The 17,614-nt window shown below is 36.7% G+C and overlaps 1 protein-coding gene across 6 annotated transcripts in view; it reads right to left on the minus strand.

Annotated features, from left to right (window-relative positions):
- LHFPL2 (LHFPL tetraspan subfamily member 2) overlaps positions 1–17,614 on the minus strand; it is a 127,498-nt gene that overhangs the window by 43,855 nt on the left and 66,029 nt on the right. The window contains exon 1 of one of the 6 annotated variants that reach the window (XM_062600318.1): positions 4,943–5,147. The exons of the other annotated variants lie outside the window; for them this stretch is intronic. The gene's annotated coding sequence lies outside the window, so the exon portion shown is untranslated. Of the gene's footprint in view, positions 1–4,942; positions 5,148–17,614 lie in introns of those variants that run through there. 6 annotated transcript variants of the gene reach the window in all.

Genomic DNA, 17,614 nt, shown 5'->3' on the forward strand with positions numbered 1-17,614 from the left:
CGAGAAAATCTAGCTGGACTTGGATTTGCTCCCCTTATTGCACCATGCCTCTGAGATTAAAAAGTCACTTCTGTTCCTAGAAAAGTTCAAAATCATCCAGTTCAAAACTTCTTTTCATAAAGTTTCGTTTGCAGATATTACAAAAGATGATCAAATTAACTCAAATCATATCAAAAAAAATAGCTGTAGCTAACTTTGCTTCTAAGAAGAACACAAAGCAAAAAAAAAAAAAATTACAAGTCAGAGCATGAAATAATTTCAGTCTTTAATTTTTTGTATCATCTCAGTTTCTCCAGTCTTTTAAAATGTCATAGACTGCCTCTGTGCCGAAAAAGCTGTATTACAGACTCTCAATCAGAATGCTTGTATATGTGAAATATGCTTCTGAGTTAGCCTTCACCTCTCATGGCTAATCATAAATTATATTTCTGGATAAATTTAGTGAAAGCTTTTATCACTGATTTAGTGAAACAGATACTGAAAGAAGAATGCTGAAATGGAAAAAAGCACAATTATGATGACATATTCTCTTATTTAGGCCACATATTAAGAAGTCTTTTAAACCAAATCCCAGTTTGATCACCCAAGAGAAAGACAGAAGTCAGTCCTTCACAGACTTTCACAACGTAGTAGAGGCTGAAGAATCAAGTTTGCAAAAAGCCTTGAAAGCAATGAAGAGATTCATGCAGGCACAGCAACAAGAGATCTTTGCTTCTGGTATACGACAATGCAAGAATTGCTTCGAGTTGGATTAAAATACCATTTAATGTGGAAAGTCTAGGGTTAATAGGTTAGTATACCTATAGAGACTAAGATCCTATACAAAAGTGAAGCTTGACACAGTATGTTTGGGATATTTAATCAACTATTTGACTCATTCTTCTCAACACAGACCTCTGGCAGCAACAGGAGGAGGAGCAGATACTTTCTGCAACAGTTTTTTCCCAGCTTTCTTTTTTGTAATGCCAACATCTTTCACATAACAGTGAACCTATAGTCTATGCTTCTTTTTTTAATCTCCTGTTTCCATAATAAGGATACAAAGATGCTTGGGTTTTGTGTCTATAGCTGTATTTATGTATTTTGTGGGATCAAAGATTATAGTGGGCTGCTAGTTTTTGAAAAAAAACTTTTCACAGAATTCTTCTTGTTCTGAAGAGTCCTGGTAAGTTGAATTTCATTGCATCCAATCTGTTTGCAGTCTGAAAAAGACAATTACAAAGCTCAAAATGTCCTGCTATTCTTTGACTTTGATCAACAAGTGCTGAGAAATATATTTGAAATAAAATAGAAAAGGATATTCAAAAATGTATCAAATTCAGTCAAGAGTTACTGTACATCTCCACACTTTCATTAACACATGTATATACCCTCTTTAACCTAACAGAATTAAATAAAAAAAGAAAAATTAGGAAAAAATCTTACAATACTTTGAAAAGCACATGAACATGCTATTTTTAACATGAAGTGAAAAACAATCTCTTAATGGTATTCGTTCACTTCTTTGTTGGCAGCTTTCTTTAAAAAAAGGAAAAAAAAGAACTATAGTGGTGGGCTGAGTTGATTTTCCTGCTCCATTTCATTGTCATTTTAATCCATATTCTTTGATATCTGTCTACATTGTCTACATAGCTTTGTTCTATAGAGATACAACTGGGAAGAAAAAGATTAAAAAAAAACTTACAAAAAAACCCCGATGCCTGAAAATTTCTTTTTTAAGTAGGAAGAATGCGAAGTTAATTTAAATTTTCCTTACGTTTTTGAGTTGTTGAAAGTTGCATTTAAAGACAACTGAGTTCTCAGAATAGGAAATATTTTGACACATTCATCAAAACTTCAAATCTCTTCCTTCAACAGCTAGTATTAAAAAATTTTAACAGATAAATAAAATGGAAGAATGAAGGTCAAGATCACAGGTACCGCAAACACAAACTACAAGTCATCATACTCTTCTGAAGGGCTGCCCTTAATGCCAGTCAACCAGGAATATCATAATCTAGACATCTGTGGCATCAAGACAAGACAAGCAGTTAAGGTTTTGCCAGTGGAGGCTCTTACTGCTTTGTCTGACAGATATTTAACTTATTTGCCTATCTGCACTGTAACACAACCTTAGAAAGAAACAAACTTCAGATATAAGATCTCTTCTCTCAAAAAGATCTGCATGAACATTTTGAAAACTGTATTAAACTTTTTCAATCTATCAATGTCCTTTAAGCAAATATGTCAGTTTTTTGTCATCATGCACCTTTTCCTTTGAACTTCTGCTGCCTGATCTTTTACAAAATTCATCATGTCAGTGTCTCAGGCTGAAGCCACTGAAGAAACAAGCCCTGTCTCTCAGCTTCCCTGTCTTGATGGTCATCCTTCCCCTTCACTGTTGAGGGCCACAACATTTAGCTACGGATAAAAATAGCAAATGATTCCAGTTTGATTGGCATTAGAAGAATAAAGGAAAATGATGACAAGCTAATGAGGGAAAAAAAAAAAAAAAAAAACACAGAAATGGAGAAAACATTCTATGCTTTATTTGGAGATGGGAGAGAGCATGGAATGCAAAAGTATGCAAGTGGATGAAATAATGAAGCAAAAAGGTATTTCCATATTATTAGGAAAAAGACAATGTAGATAGCTCATCCAGTTGTGAGACCTAACCTTACAAAAACAATTTCATTAAAAAAAGATCATCATGATTCTGTGTTTGGAAACTACACTCACAGAATAATGCTCTGCATAATCATTTCTTTTCTGTCCAAATATTTACATTTCTATTAGTGGAAGAGTAACCCATACGCTTCCCTCTCTGGATTAAAGCATCACCATCAAATTACACAAAAAGTCATGGCTAACTGAAAACAGCTGCTAAGCCACTTGTATCTCCATTGCTTTGTAATACCCACTAATAACTCAGAAGGATCATATCTTACATCTGTTTCTCTTCTACATCAAAGTTATAATAGATAGTTAGTAAGTGAAGTTGTCATAGAATCTATGTCTTGAAGAGAGAGACAGAAAGTGATCCCATGGTTGCTGCAGATGTTCCCCTCTGTACGTTTACTAATAGTTGCCTGGTGAGTTTTAACATTCTTAGAGCCAGAGCCTCCAGATGTCTCCTCCAAAATTAATATGAACAACCAGAAAGTTTACAGGAGGGAGACAATCTAAAAATTCTTTTTACCTAATTACATCGCACAATTTTTTCCCAACATCTCAAGTAGCTCCAATATCCACAGAGGAACTAGGTAAAATAAGTAACATAGATTTTCTGCCTTAGCATAAACATGAATAACTACAGCATACTAAAACTGGAAGACCCACACCATATACTACCACTCCTATGTAAAAGAGTCACCCCTTTATATTGACCACCAGCACTTAAGCCACCACTGTTTCACCGTCTCCTCCTACAGTCAAGCATTCTACTCATATGCTCTTAGTATGCCAAAACAGCAATTTTTTATAGTCTGACATTAATGCCAGAGACATCAATGCCATCAGAGACATTATCGACAAGGTCTGACTGAACAACATGAGATATAGAACTCAATGCACTAGAATTAAATGAAAATTCACTCTAACACAGACTTTCTACCAACATTATCATAGAATCACTAACGTTGGGAGGGCCCTCTGGAGATCATCTAGTCCAACCTCCCCGCTCAGCAGGGTCACCTAGAGCATGGTAGACAGGGTTGCATCCAGGTGGGCCTTGATTACCTCCAGAGAAGGACATTCCACAGCCTTCCTGGGCAACCTGTGCCAGTGCCCTGTCACTCTCACAGGGAAGAAATTCCCCCTCACATTCAGGTGGAACTTCCTGTGGTTCAACTTCTGCCCATTGCCTCTTGTCCTGTCACATGGGACAAGTGAAAAGTTTGTCCTCATCCCCTTGACACCCTCCCTTCAGGTACTTGTACACATTGATAAGATGCCCCCTCAGTCTTCTCTTCCCCAGGCTGAAGAGGCCCAGCTCTCGCAGCCGTTCCTCATAGGGCAGATGCTCCAGCCCTCTGATCATCTTTGTAGCCCTACACTGGGCTCTCTTCAGTAGCTCCACGAGCTATTATTCTGGCCTTTCTATCCTATGCTGACCTCAAGCCATTGCATCTACTTTATTATCAAAAAAAAAAAAAAAAAAAAAAAAAAAAAAAAAAAAAAAAACCTCTAGACACAAAGAGAAACTCAAATGTATGATTCACATACCCAAATTTTTAAACCATATTTTATTATAAAAGAACTTGGCAGGTTTTCATATTATCAAATGCATCAATGCATTTGATAACATGCAATGCAATGTATTTTCTCATTGCTCTTGAAGAATGAATGAATGCAGCTACTCTATTTTTACTAAAATTCAAACAAGACAGATTGTACAGAGAATCCCAGTTTCAGTGATTGCAGAGTCTCATTCAAGGACTTGAGTCCAGGGAGAAACCTGCAACAATGACCTCTGAATATGCATATAGGCCTTTTATTTTTCAGTCACAATTTTATGAAGATGTACATACACAAAACAGATTCCATCCAGGCAGTATTTATCGCCTTTCTTGATTCCTGCCAGAAACTTTTCCTCTTCTTTAAACAAAGAGCTACTGCTTTTCCTAATGGAATGAACATTTCTAAAGCTCCGGAAATCTAGTTGCAATTAGGTAATATAAATCTAACCACAGTAATGAAGCACTCACATGACCCAGTTTTCTAACCAACATAGCAGGAAGGTTCTATGGAAGCATTTCTAGGGATTTCTAGCACTAACATACAATGTACTTATCTGTCAGGAATAGAATCAGGCAGACAACCCATCTCCCTTCTCCCCCCCCCCCCCCCCCCCCCCAAAAAAAAAAAAAAAAAAAAAAAAAACAGAAGAAGACAAAACAAAAGAAAAACTACTACCCATCAAAACTAAAAGCCAGAGTCTACAGGGGAAATGGAAATTACTCACAGTTTTATTCAGGCAGAAAGACAACTTATTTTCCAAGAGCCAGCATCACAAAAGTTAAGGATAATCACTTTGAAGACAGAAAAAGCTTCAAGATCTTGATTTAGTACAGGTGAGCAAGGCCATAATTCAGAGCTTTCAGTTGAAACTGGGACCAGCTACTTCCCTGTTAGCTGTTTTAGAACAAATGAATGTCTCTTGTTTGCACCAGAAATTCCACTCTTGTCAAAGTTGGTAGTACATATCTATGAAAAATGCAGATTTTGAAAAATTTCAGATTGAAAAAGGTTATTGGAAAATTCTTCATCAGCTCAGTATCAGGCAGCATTAGCTGGTAAATGACAAGTTGAAACAAACTATTTTGGACAATATCTCATGCACATAAGAAAAAAATCTGATGAAACAGATTTCAAAATTGTTCTAGTTCATTATACTTCTCTGAATAAGCATCAGGTACTTGACACTGGCCAACTTCTAAGCTGTTGCTATATGAGTATACCCAGCCACCTCCCAACAGCCTACCACCTCCATATTTCCTGCCCTTTATGAGTTAAAAATTATCTTTAAAATCTGAGCTGAAATAACTTTAAGATATGTAACCTAAGACAATAGACTGCCAAGGATCTACTGTTTTCCTATTAATCCAGAGATGGGAAAAAATAAAGAACTAATCACCCACTTCCAGGAAGAACCACTCTTCATTTACAGATCAAGTGTCACCTCCCTGTTCCTTCTCCTTTCCTAGACTTCTAAAGAATAAAAGTTATTAGTTTCACTGAGGTCACAATAGTATCCTTTTTATAGAGGAAGAATTTAATATTGCCCCTCAGACGTAAACGTAATGTTAAGACACTAATTATTTTTTGTAACATGGAAGTGTAAACTTAGAACGACAAAGCACCGCATGTAATAACTCTGCACTCAAAGGCAGTAACTAGGGGTAAACAAAATCCTGAAATAATACAGATTGGAATATGGTACTGTCAGAAGCTACATAATTTATAGTTTCAACAACACCGCAAACTCCAGAGGATATTGGTAGTATGGAAAAAAAAACCCCGAAGTTAAACAAAACTGAATGTTTTCGTCTGAATACCTCTGCAGGAAGGCTTCCCACTCAGCAAAGAGAAGGCTGGAATCTATTCTTTATGTAGTAGTATTCAACATGCCACACACACAACTCCTAGAACAAATTAGAATTCTAAATCACACAGAAGTTTTTTCTTCTGCAAAATCACACTTTCCTCTTAGGCCTTTATATATTAAAAAAGACAAGTTAGCTGCAAAGGACTAGCCTGTTCCAACAGCTGAGCTCCCCCTTGGTATGAACGGGCACAACTCAGACCATCCTTTACAAAGAACATGTACACAATTCTGACCTGTAACAGATAACAATAGCACTAGGTAATACTGATGTTAACATTTGAGAATTACAGATGATGTTAATCTGGGACAGCACCCCTTATTTGGCTAAAATTATGAAGGCAGTACGTTATCAACATAGCTGCAATCAACCCTTATTGTGCAACTGTAAGCCATTATATGCAAGTCTGCGAAATGCTTTAGTAACTGGAAAGCATTCAGTCTAGACCTTTATCAGAAGATGATCAGAACAATAATAAAAAGAATTGCAATGACTTACACATCCATTTAAAGTTGCTTGTTCTTTACTATTGTATGTACTTTACTACACTTAGGCAAACAAACCAGCTTCATTCCATCACTGTTTAAATAAGTTTTCCATGGGAAAAAAAAAAATCTGTTATCATAGCTTTAGATTGAATGATAAAGTTTTACTTCAACAGAATTAGTAGTTCTAGAACATGTCATCAAAATATGACTGTTATGACTTCTAGAAATAAAATTTAAGAACCTGAATAGCTCTTTTTTCTTCTCCTTCAAATCACAATATTAAAAAAATGAAGTTGTAAAGTTGTAAACTACACAAACTATGTGAACTAAAAAGCAGGAGAACTGGAGCAGTCTCTGTTCACCAGATTTTTCCATCTAAATACACTTACATCTCAAGGAGGAGAACACTGCTTCTGTTCCAAAAATAATTAGGGCAATGAGAAAAGGTCCAGCCTTTAATCTACTGTTCTCCATCTCTTCTCTTCTCTTCTCTAAGCATTTCTAAAACATCTGAGGCTAATATTTGTTACATTTCTCTCTGGGCCTGTTTTAACCCTGTGATTTATAGACTCTACTGGTGAAAAATTACCTCGAATATAAGGAAGCAAAAGAAATAAAACTACTTAATAATGATCTAGTAACAACCTTCCGAATGCTTTTTCAAATAACATGCTAAACAGAAGTTCTGAGTCTTTGAGGATGAGATTTATTACAACATATTCTCCTCCAGTTTAAGAGTGTAGTCACTGCTTACCAAGACCAACAGGAGTTTTTCACCTACCTTCCATGGACTCTGGACAGAGTCCCAGCCTACTGTACCAACATTACTTAAGACAGGGGTATTTTTCCTTATTGTTCAAATATCATTGTATGCACATAAACACCACCACAGGAGTAGTTCTCGAAAACACCACAGCTGTTTCTCACTTTAAGCCTTAGATCCAGGTGGATCATGTAATGATTCTTACAGTTGTGCTGATTATTCCAAATTTGAACATCACCAACATATTAAAAATGTCTAAACTTGCGTGGATTAGCCCACCCTGGTTGGAAAATCTGACAAAAGACATAACTTCATATAATTCTAGTTGATTTAGGCATGCTATAAATAGCTGGAGCGTTATAATAGACACTGCATCATTGCATCCTTTGCCAATTAAGAAACTGGATTAGAACACACACAAACAGCTCAGAATGTGGAATTAATCTACACAGTAAACTCAAGAGGAAAGCAGACTCATTTTCTACTTGCTCTGAGAGCCTGTTATTCCCACTCTCTCGTTTCTCATGAACAAGAATGGAAATAATCATAAGAATACTGAAAGCCCAGTTTTATAGACATATTTTGGAAAGTGGTCTTCTTATTAAATATATAACATTTTACAATACACTAGCTTCTAATTAAACAGTAAAGTTCTGTGTCACATTATTTGATATGTTACTTTTAATAGATTTGAAGTCAAACTAATATTGCTCCTTATTGAAGGATTAATCAACACTTATAATTTCTTCACCCAGCATAGAAAGTAAAGTTCCATTTTCTATCGTACAGTTCCCAGTGATACTACTCTCCTTTCTATTAGCATGAGTAACAACACAAAAATATGCTTATGCAAAACAGTTAGGTGAATCTACAAGCATAATCCTGTAAAAAACGTGCAACTATACCTGGTATCAATTGAAACTAAGGAAGTTTAAATGATTTCCAACTCCTGTGATATCATGAGTCATATTTTGTTTTTTCCTTCAGTCATACATCTGGGAACCGCAGTAGCGGTGCTTATAATTACATTTTACAAGTTCATTATTGTGGTGAGGGTTTGTGCCTTTTACATACATGCATTCATATACAAAGCATGAACACAACACTAACGTGCCAGATTACTGGTTATCAGATTTTGTTGCACAAAAATCAAAAAATTATTACAAAAGTGTTTTTAATCTTTTAATGACAATTTCTTAGTGACAGTTCAATAAAATCTGTTTACATGAAGTTCAACACGTCTTCTTGGTTGTGTACTTTCACTAACAAGAGAACGCCCAGGTCTTCCTTTTACAGAAATACAAATATTACATTTAATCTACCAGACAGCTTATGATAATGATAGCATTCTCCCACATAAGTTGGAACAAGGCAAACAACTGGAAGAACACAGATGAAGCAAAATTTTCTCAGTTTTTTTCCTTTATCAACTTTGATAGCCTTAGGAAGCCAAAGCTAAGAACAGAGCATCCATGCCTTTTCTGTTTCTGAAAGCTTCTCACCTCCACACCCCTCGTTTTTGTCAGCTTCTTCTTTCCTACCCTTCTTACCTTTACAGCTTACATGCAAGTGGTTTTTTGTCTTGAAACTATGAAAAAAATCTCCTGATTATATTAGAGGTAATATTCTAGTGCTAGAAAAGTTATGTCAAGCTAAAATGACTTTTAAAAATCAATAAACAGCATCAGTTAGAAAACCACGTTGGTCAGGCCTTTATTGTTAAAGCCTGTTACTCTATTGTATAACTTCAAGTCCATTCAAATGCTACTCAAGATGCAAGTGGTCACAAAAGAATCAGAATTGCTATTATCTAAACTGAAAGTGGGGAAGGCAAGTACACAAATGCTTGCAATACAAACATAGTTACATATTTTAAAATTCAGTTTCTCTGAATACCCATAAAACTTCAAAATCTATCTTCTAAAGTTTCTGCCAGAGGAACTTAATTGCTTGTAAGTTTTCAAAAAGTAACTCCTGCAATCAAAACTGCTGTTCAATATTCATACAAACTTCCATAAATCCTAAGCATTGCCCAGAGTGTATACTGCTATTCCAGCAATAACCAAAACGATTAAATTCAATAGAGGAACATGAGAGGAAAGAAAAAACAAAAACAAACCAACAAACAAAAAACATCCCTCACTCTTCATTAGGCCCCATTTCCAATGCTCAGTATGTTAAGACTTACTCTCGTGTTATATCCAGCAGGAAGTAACTCTGCTTCAGCAAAGGACTAACTAAAGGAACTAATGGATCTCTCTCATATCATATTTTGATAACGTTCCACATTCTAAATAACTTGTCATTTAACAACGAGAACCAAAAAGACCCTAAAGTAAACTCTCTCCACAAAACAGATCCTAGCAAACATTGATTTCAGGGTTCCATACAGTAGAATGCAGTAACATACAATCAAGGATGAACTTCTAGAATATGCAGTTATTTGCTAAAATAAGCAGGGTTGTGCTCTGGCTGCTATTCCTACAAACATTCCTGTCTGGCCTTGACAAAATGGGGAGAAGAGTGATGCAGTTTCCATGGCACCTCTACTCTCAAAGCCAGACACTCACCGACTAGGTTTCCGCAAGCTCTTACCTAAGTTGTCTCAAATTACGACTTTGCACCAAGACACAAAACTGGTTCCCATCTGTTAATCTAATTGGTTCCTATGAGCCTGTAACAATTAAACCTGTTGTTGCAAGGAGCAACGAAAGGGGATTTTATATAGCCACAGCTGGGCAGTTAACAGATCAAATGGACCCCAACTTAGTCAACGACTCTCACTGAAATACAGTTACGAAGCTGTGAGAACAAGCCGTAAATGATTGCTTCAGCAATTGGACTGAGCTCAAGCTGCTCATCAGCTGCTCTGGCACAACAATGACCATAGGCAGGGTGCAAAGGCTTAAGAATCTCGAATCAGCAAATTTAGCAATCCTGGAAAAAGGAAGACAGACTACAACCATGCCAAATATGGACAGAATCACTCATTATAAGTAAAAACAGAATTTCTCTAGAACACATGACAGAATTGGCAGTTTTTCGTTGATCTGTATTAAGAGGGGAAACATTTGGAAAGTATTGCAACAGTTAAGGAAATTCAGCTCTTCATTGATGGAGAATACTTCATTGAATTTAAGTCAGAAATTGAAAAATTCTTTTTCCTCCAAAAGAAAAAGTGAAAATAGAACAAACTAATACCCACGTCTGTATTGATCCCAGTTCTGCACACACTTACATATGAGCCTGTCTCAACACACTCAGAGATGATTTTTAATTTGAGAAATTTTCATATGCCTATAACTATCTGCCCAGTGGTTTGCAGACCAGGAGCTGTGTTGTCTTTCATATCATCAGCATTCAGCACAAGGAGAGAAGCTAACAGTTCATCATAAGTTTTGTAAAAGATCTCTAAGCCCTAACATCTTCTCACAGCCTGAGGAAGAAAGCAAACACTACAGTTTTCTTCCAGAGTGCCTGCATCAGATTCATCTCTGATACTAACAGCTAATTTCTCTTCCTTTCTGTAACCAAGTTTTAAAATGACTTCATGGAACACTTTTCAAAGTATTTTGCTTTATGTCCTCTTCTGCATGTTTTGCTATGGTTTTATGCCACCTAAGCAGCTGGGCCCAACACTGTCCCGAAATGATACTATTACACTAGAAGGTCCTCAGAAGCTCTTGTAACAACCTACTAGATTATGTGCCTCACAGCTGGAAATCTTTAATAGCTCACACCTAAGGGGAAATGTAGGGAGAGAGGATAACTCAAATCTTATTTACCTGGTGAGAGCCAGGCAATTAGTAGCTCCCACCTTTGTTTCTGTAAGAACTATCTAGTGACATTTATAATTGTTTTGTTTGCTGTTTATCACCGCTTCTTCTGCTCCTCTGATTTTCACCAACCTTTGTGAAATTCCACAAAGCCAACTTTTAAAACAGGAATATTTCTAACAGGTAAGTTGAGACGTATCTGGTTTTTGTAAATGAATGCAAAAACTCTTCCTTTCTCCACAGTATCATTGAAGAAGGCCTATGTATCTCAAATCCTGTTCTCTTCTATATATATGTTTCCTTAAACAATCACAGTTGGATTCCCATTACTTTTTCCATAATACCATCCAAGAATTTATCAGTTATATATCTCCTTGTCTCTAATGACTGCAAAACACTTCCAATACATCTCAGTTACACTTTACAGTTGTTCTGAATCAGACTTAATGCTAGAAGGTTGTTCTCAATTACGTAGCGCTATTTGATGCTGCAACAGGTAAGATTATTAGAAGTGCTCCAATGCAACCAAATTTAAGGCTCCTCAAATACCTGAAATGCTAAAGACTCCTGACAAGCTTTCGGTAAGAGTGAAAGTTGGAGCTATGCATCCAGGCGCATTTCGAAATAGCGCTAAGGTTCTATACGCATCTTTGGGCTCAGAAATTGATTTTAAATTATACAGCCTTTCTAGATCTTTATCTCGTGAAATGTCGTTTTGCGTCATTTCAGGTTAATGAGGCTGATCATCTCAACTAGCTCCAAAGTTTTTTAAAAAAGTTACTCTATTTCCTCTAAGCTTTTTTTTTCCATTTCATTTTAATTTCTGCTCTGCTTAGAGTGAACTCCTCCATAGCACAACCAAAATGGAACACAAAGATCTTGATTTATCAAGAACACACTCCTCCCCACTGGCACTGTATATACTTTGTACTGGTCCATTACCAAGAGTGATAGGAAAGTTGTAATAGCTACAGCAGTGAACTCGGCACCACTGAAGCGTGTCAGAATGTAGGACAGACAGGAATGAAAACCTCCACACAAAACATGTTAAAAATTCTGATTTTGCACTTCCAGTCCCAATACCCATCTCACTATTAAAAGTGAAATATAAAAGAGAGAATCTAAAGTAGGGGAAGGGGAAATTCCATCCAGCCTCTGCCACTGCTCATCCTCTCCCTGAAGCACTTCCTAGTAGACGAGCAAAAGACATACCTGCAAGGACAGAATACAAAAAATGAGCTGGGCCAAACATGGGGATGTTGGCTGCCTTTCTCTCTGTGCACACAGTAATAACTGGTTGGGCTGGGGATGCCCCCTCATTCTCATCTTATCTTTTCCTCTTCCTCTACGCAATAATGAACTGACCTGAGATACAAGAGCCCCACCAGCAGGACAGCACTCCTCCTTCTAAGGACATCCATCCCTGCTAGCCAGGCCAGGACAGTGGCTGTGGACCTGGGCTGTGGGAGGAAGAGGCGCTTCCTCTCCCCAAAGAGATCTTTGCACAAGCAAACTAGCGAAAACAAGGTCATAGAAAGAAATGTATACCTAGCTAGCAGTGTACAGAGCCAGTCAGGCAGCAGGGTGGATGCAATGAGCCCAATGAAAGTCAGATGGCAGGATTTTGGCAGCAGGGTAGGGGAACAGATTATTCTGCACCTTCAAGGGATAACATCACTGAAGCTTGATATTCTCCCTGCAAATAATCTTTGCATAAGTTTTGAATTATCACATTCAGGAAGAGGTGGAGACAGAGTAGTCTGTGACAGCCCAGAGTGCATTTATGGACAGTGTATAAAATTACTGGGGGAGGGGGGAGGAGGAGGGAAAAGAACGCAAGAACGTTTGAGAGCCACTTACAGAAAAGTCATGATGATGCAATCATTTCTGCAGATAGAAAGCCAAAGCAGAGAGGCAAAGGGCTTACTAAATGTCATACTGTTATATTAAGGAGACAGAAATAGAACAAATCCTGTTTTACATCATCATCACGAGGCTCTTCTCACACTTCTCAAGCCTGATTCTTCCATTTGCTAGCCTAGAAAACAAGTACCTATGAATATGTTTCAGCAATCCAAACTGTATTTGAGATGAATAAACAGAAATTAAAGACAAGTTTTTCCAGTCTGCACACCCATACTTAAACTTTTCCAAGTCGTATTTCTATAAAATGGTCATTAAGCCAAAACAAGATACAGGAATCGGAGCACAGGAAAACAAAATTAAATAAATTACCCTAAGCTTAAAAAAAAAAGACTAGCCCTCCTTTAATCAGTCCTAGATGTTGAATTATTATTGCTTATATATGAAATATCATGCTATAATTCCAAAATGCATGACACTGCATTTTGCAGCACCCTAGAATTGTTAACAGCAAATTTCATGCAATTTATAAGCATGTTTCTTGGTACTAGACTGAGTTGTTATTTTTAGATTCCACGTATAACTTAAAAATTCACTATACTAACATTCTTGTTAAATTATATTTCTTGAATGGGCACTATCAAAAATATCAAATCTTAAGGTAGCAACATTTCGCAAGACCACTGGGAAGAAAAACTACTGTAAGCAGACAACAGTCCCTAGAGAAAGATATTAAAATAAGCATTCACAGAGACCATGGGCCAAGTTCTACGCAGGCCTGCACTCTCCACATGTCTGAGGAAAAACTGTTAGTGTATAATTAAGAAAACAGATTAAGACTATAAAAGACAAACTTTCTTCATAATACCCCTCCCCCCAAAAGAAAAGAAAAAAAAAATTACTGCCATAGCAGCTATGTTATATAGATATGTTTTTTTCTGGTTTTGCTACATCTTTTCTTTTTTTTTTCTTTCCATAGAACTTCCTATAGCTCTATGTGAGACCTGTCATCAGGAAACTGTTGTTTATCATGAATTACATTACTCAGTTATTTCCAAATTCAAGAAAATGTGATCCAAAAAACATTTTTGCCAACAAAGTTCTATCCTAAAACAGAAATGATGAATTTTTCAAATAATTCACTGAAATACATCATTATATATACTCACACTGATTATCAATTTCGTTTAATAAGAAGGAGGTGTACACACAGATTGGTAATTAAAAAAAGGAAAGATCAGTGGGATGAGGACACCTTTCCAAGTAAGCGTCATGGCATTTGGTCAATTCTGCTTGCTTCCCTTGGACATCCCATCTACAGCCTAGGCAGGACACTCCCCCTGTATCTCACAGGTATCAGTATGACATGAATGTCCCTGAGGCAGAGTCCTTAAAGCTGGCAGGAAAACAGTCACCAACAAAAACATGGGAACAAAAACCTGTTTGATAACCAAACATCAGAGGAGAAACAGGTAGGGATGCTAGGGAGGGAGACCTAGGAAACGTTTACATTAAAAATAATGTTCTCTTGACATATGTGCACAACAGTACTTCATCATTATACTCCCAACAGATTTGACAGTTTCAGAAAGGGATATGAACTGTATCCAATTTCCAGAAAGAAATAGGCTCAATGTGTTCTGGAAAACTAGTTGAATTTCAGCAGATGTTTTCAAAATCCCCAACATACAATTTCTTTTTCTTCTTCTCAGCATTAACTTTTCCAATAAACAACAGCAACAAAAGTTATCTGCAGGGAAGGATATTTTCTTCAGTTAAAAAAATCTTTAAAGACTATGAACTTCTTAATTATCAGCTTCATTAAATTTTTGCCCCCGAATGAATCTTTGTGAAAATATTTTTTCTTCCTGTATTATTTGTCTAAGAGGTGGATTTAAAAATGATCCAGTGAAGGACAACTCCAACCTTTTACCAACTACACAAAACAACAGAGGACAGAGGTTTAAGTACACTTCATGCTCTAAGCAAGTTAAAATTGCATCATCAAAATTAAAGATCATTAAATAGGGCTTTCAAACATATTTCTGAATGGTGGAAAAAACAAAGATAAATAAGGAGTAAGATACAATTGAGCTGAGGAGTTCATGCTGATATGTTAGTTTTAATTGTATACATTCTTCCTCCAACTTGCTGCAATGTTACACACACAACTCCGGGCAGCAGTTAGCACTAGCAGATGCAAAAGATCCTCACTTACAATTGTTTGTATTAATTTACTATTTATAATATAATACTACCCAGATGTTTTACACACACCCACAGCAGCAGCATGTTTGTAATCTAAAAAGAGTTTAAATACAAAAATAGAGACAACACTCAGTTTGTATTTCTATTTTGCATAACATACAATTTAAAAAGGTGTATGAAAAAACCCTCATCAGCCTACATTTGGTATTATTAAAATATTTTTCATACAGCAATATTTGATTTTATCAAAAATATTAGATATATTCCACCAGAATACTATTCTAATTTCTTAGGACAATAAGATATAAAGATATTAAAGACATTATAATAGGCATATTTTAAGTATCTTAGATATGTATAACATATGAAAACATCCACCTTTTGGTCAGACATGTTACTTCATTTCCTCCTATTTATTCCACTTCTTTTAAATGTGAACCATATTCTTCCATTGTTGTTAATGCTCTGCTCACCAGTCCTTCCACATTACATAGCCGTGTGCTCCGATTACTGTGCCGAGGGGAGCACTGCCCCTCAACGGGACTGCAGTGGCATGATCAGAGCACAGGGTCGGGGTGTCAGGAATTCATGCCAATGCATCACTAGGTGTCCTTGGTTAAGTCACACCTCCATTGATCTCATGCTGTTTTAAAAACCAAAGAAATTGGTATTTTGGCATTTACCTAGTATTTGTAAAAAATTCAGCTAGTAACATTTGCTCACCTAGCAGCCCAGGCCACTCATTCATTATTCCCATTAAATACCTTTTCCTTGGTCTGCCTGCATAAATTATTGAAAAAAAAATACTGTTGTCTTTTGCTTGAATTCCACTGTGTATTTAGACACAAAAATTTCAACAGACATAAAGAGGCCAGTTGCATGCTTATTTGGAGGTCCTAACACTCTCCTTCCTTTTAACAGCTTTGGGAATCGATCCAACAGCCCCAAAAGCTTAAGACAGAGAGAGCCAGAAGGATATACAAAACGAACTTCTCTGAGGGACTGAAAAAAAGGGCAAGTCTGTTTCAAGAAACAAAATAAAATCTATTTCCTTCAAGTTGCACAGGCCTACCTGGACATTAAGTTGCTGGCTCCATATTTGAGCTCTGGGCATGGCTTTGCCTCCTGTGTAAGAAGCCCTCATCAAACCCAGGGTAGAAAGCAAGATTTAATGAAAGTTTTGGCAATTCCTGACAAACAGTCCCTCTCAATCTATACAGATTTCTTCTAGTTCTTTCACTGATATCTTATTTTTAACAATCTGTTTTCCTGGACTGTATGATGTCCCTATGTGTAACAAATTATTTTCATGCATAAGCTAACATATCTGCTCATCTTTAGACAGATCTAAGGAGTGCAACACACAGATCCCATGTTTTTGAAATATCAGTATGCTGTAGCATATGGCAGAAAGACTCTGTTTTACCTTTTCCTCCTCTTCTGTCTAGCACATCTGAAAATGAGCTCAAACTCTTTTTTTAGTTCCAGCAGCTGCCTATAATGGAAAAAATGAAGATTGGCTAATGCCAGAAAAGTAGGCAATAAGAAATAACAGATGTGAAGTTTCAACAGCATCCTTGGCCAGCTCAGTCTCAGAGAGAGCTTCCGAGCTGGAGTTCCCCTTGGGCTGCTGGGCTCTCAGAGACCTGCCTGCATTCTGAGCAGCTGAGCTACGCCTCTTGTTTAACAGGATTTACTCCGTGACCTCAGCAGTGCATATAACTGACAGGAAATATTCATGTCCTTGAAAACACCTGTGGGCTGTTTGTAAAAGATCTCTGATTAAAGTTAGTCACTAATTTTCCAAAATCATTTTAACATTTCACTTCTCTTCCTCTTTCCCTCTCTTCCCTCTTATTTCACAGACACTGAGGGTGAGCAAGGAAGAAAAGACAGCTCCCTCAACACAAGATCTTATTACATAAGACGCACAATGCAAATAAGATCAAAGAAATCAATCTAATCTGGTGTACAGCTTTTTAAGAGAAAGAGTAGTGGTGAAAAATGACCTTCAGAGTCAACTAGAATTATAGAAATCATTTTCAAAGAAGAATGAAGTTTCTTCAGAACTTACATGGGAAATCATGAATGTAAGAACTGTAGAATATACCACATCAAGGGCAGCTTCTGTCAGCTCAATTCACAAAATTAAATAGACTTCAATTTAAATTAATATTGAATAAAACAGAAGTTATATTTAGGCAACGCAAATATGTCTAGAAAGTGCAAGGTGGATCACAAAGATATTGCTACTTCAGAAAAGTGAATTATAAAGCAATGGTAGAAAAAGAAATACTATCAGTGAAGAACAGGTAACAGCAGCAAGTAACATCAGTAGGTAAGAGGTTAGGCTATCACACCCATTGCAAGCCATTGCTTTGATACATTCAAAATCGGGTTGTAAAATGCAGCTCTTATGGAATCAGTGGCTGG

This window comes from Rhea pennata, chromosome Z (assembly GCF_028389875.1).
Source record: "Rhea pennata isolate bPtePen1 chromosome Z, bPtePen1.pri, whole genome shotgun sequence".
NCBI lineage: Eukaryota > Metazoa > Chordata > Aves > Rheiformes > Rheidae > Rhea > Rhea pennata.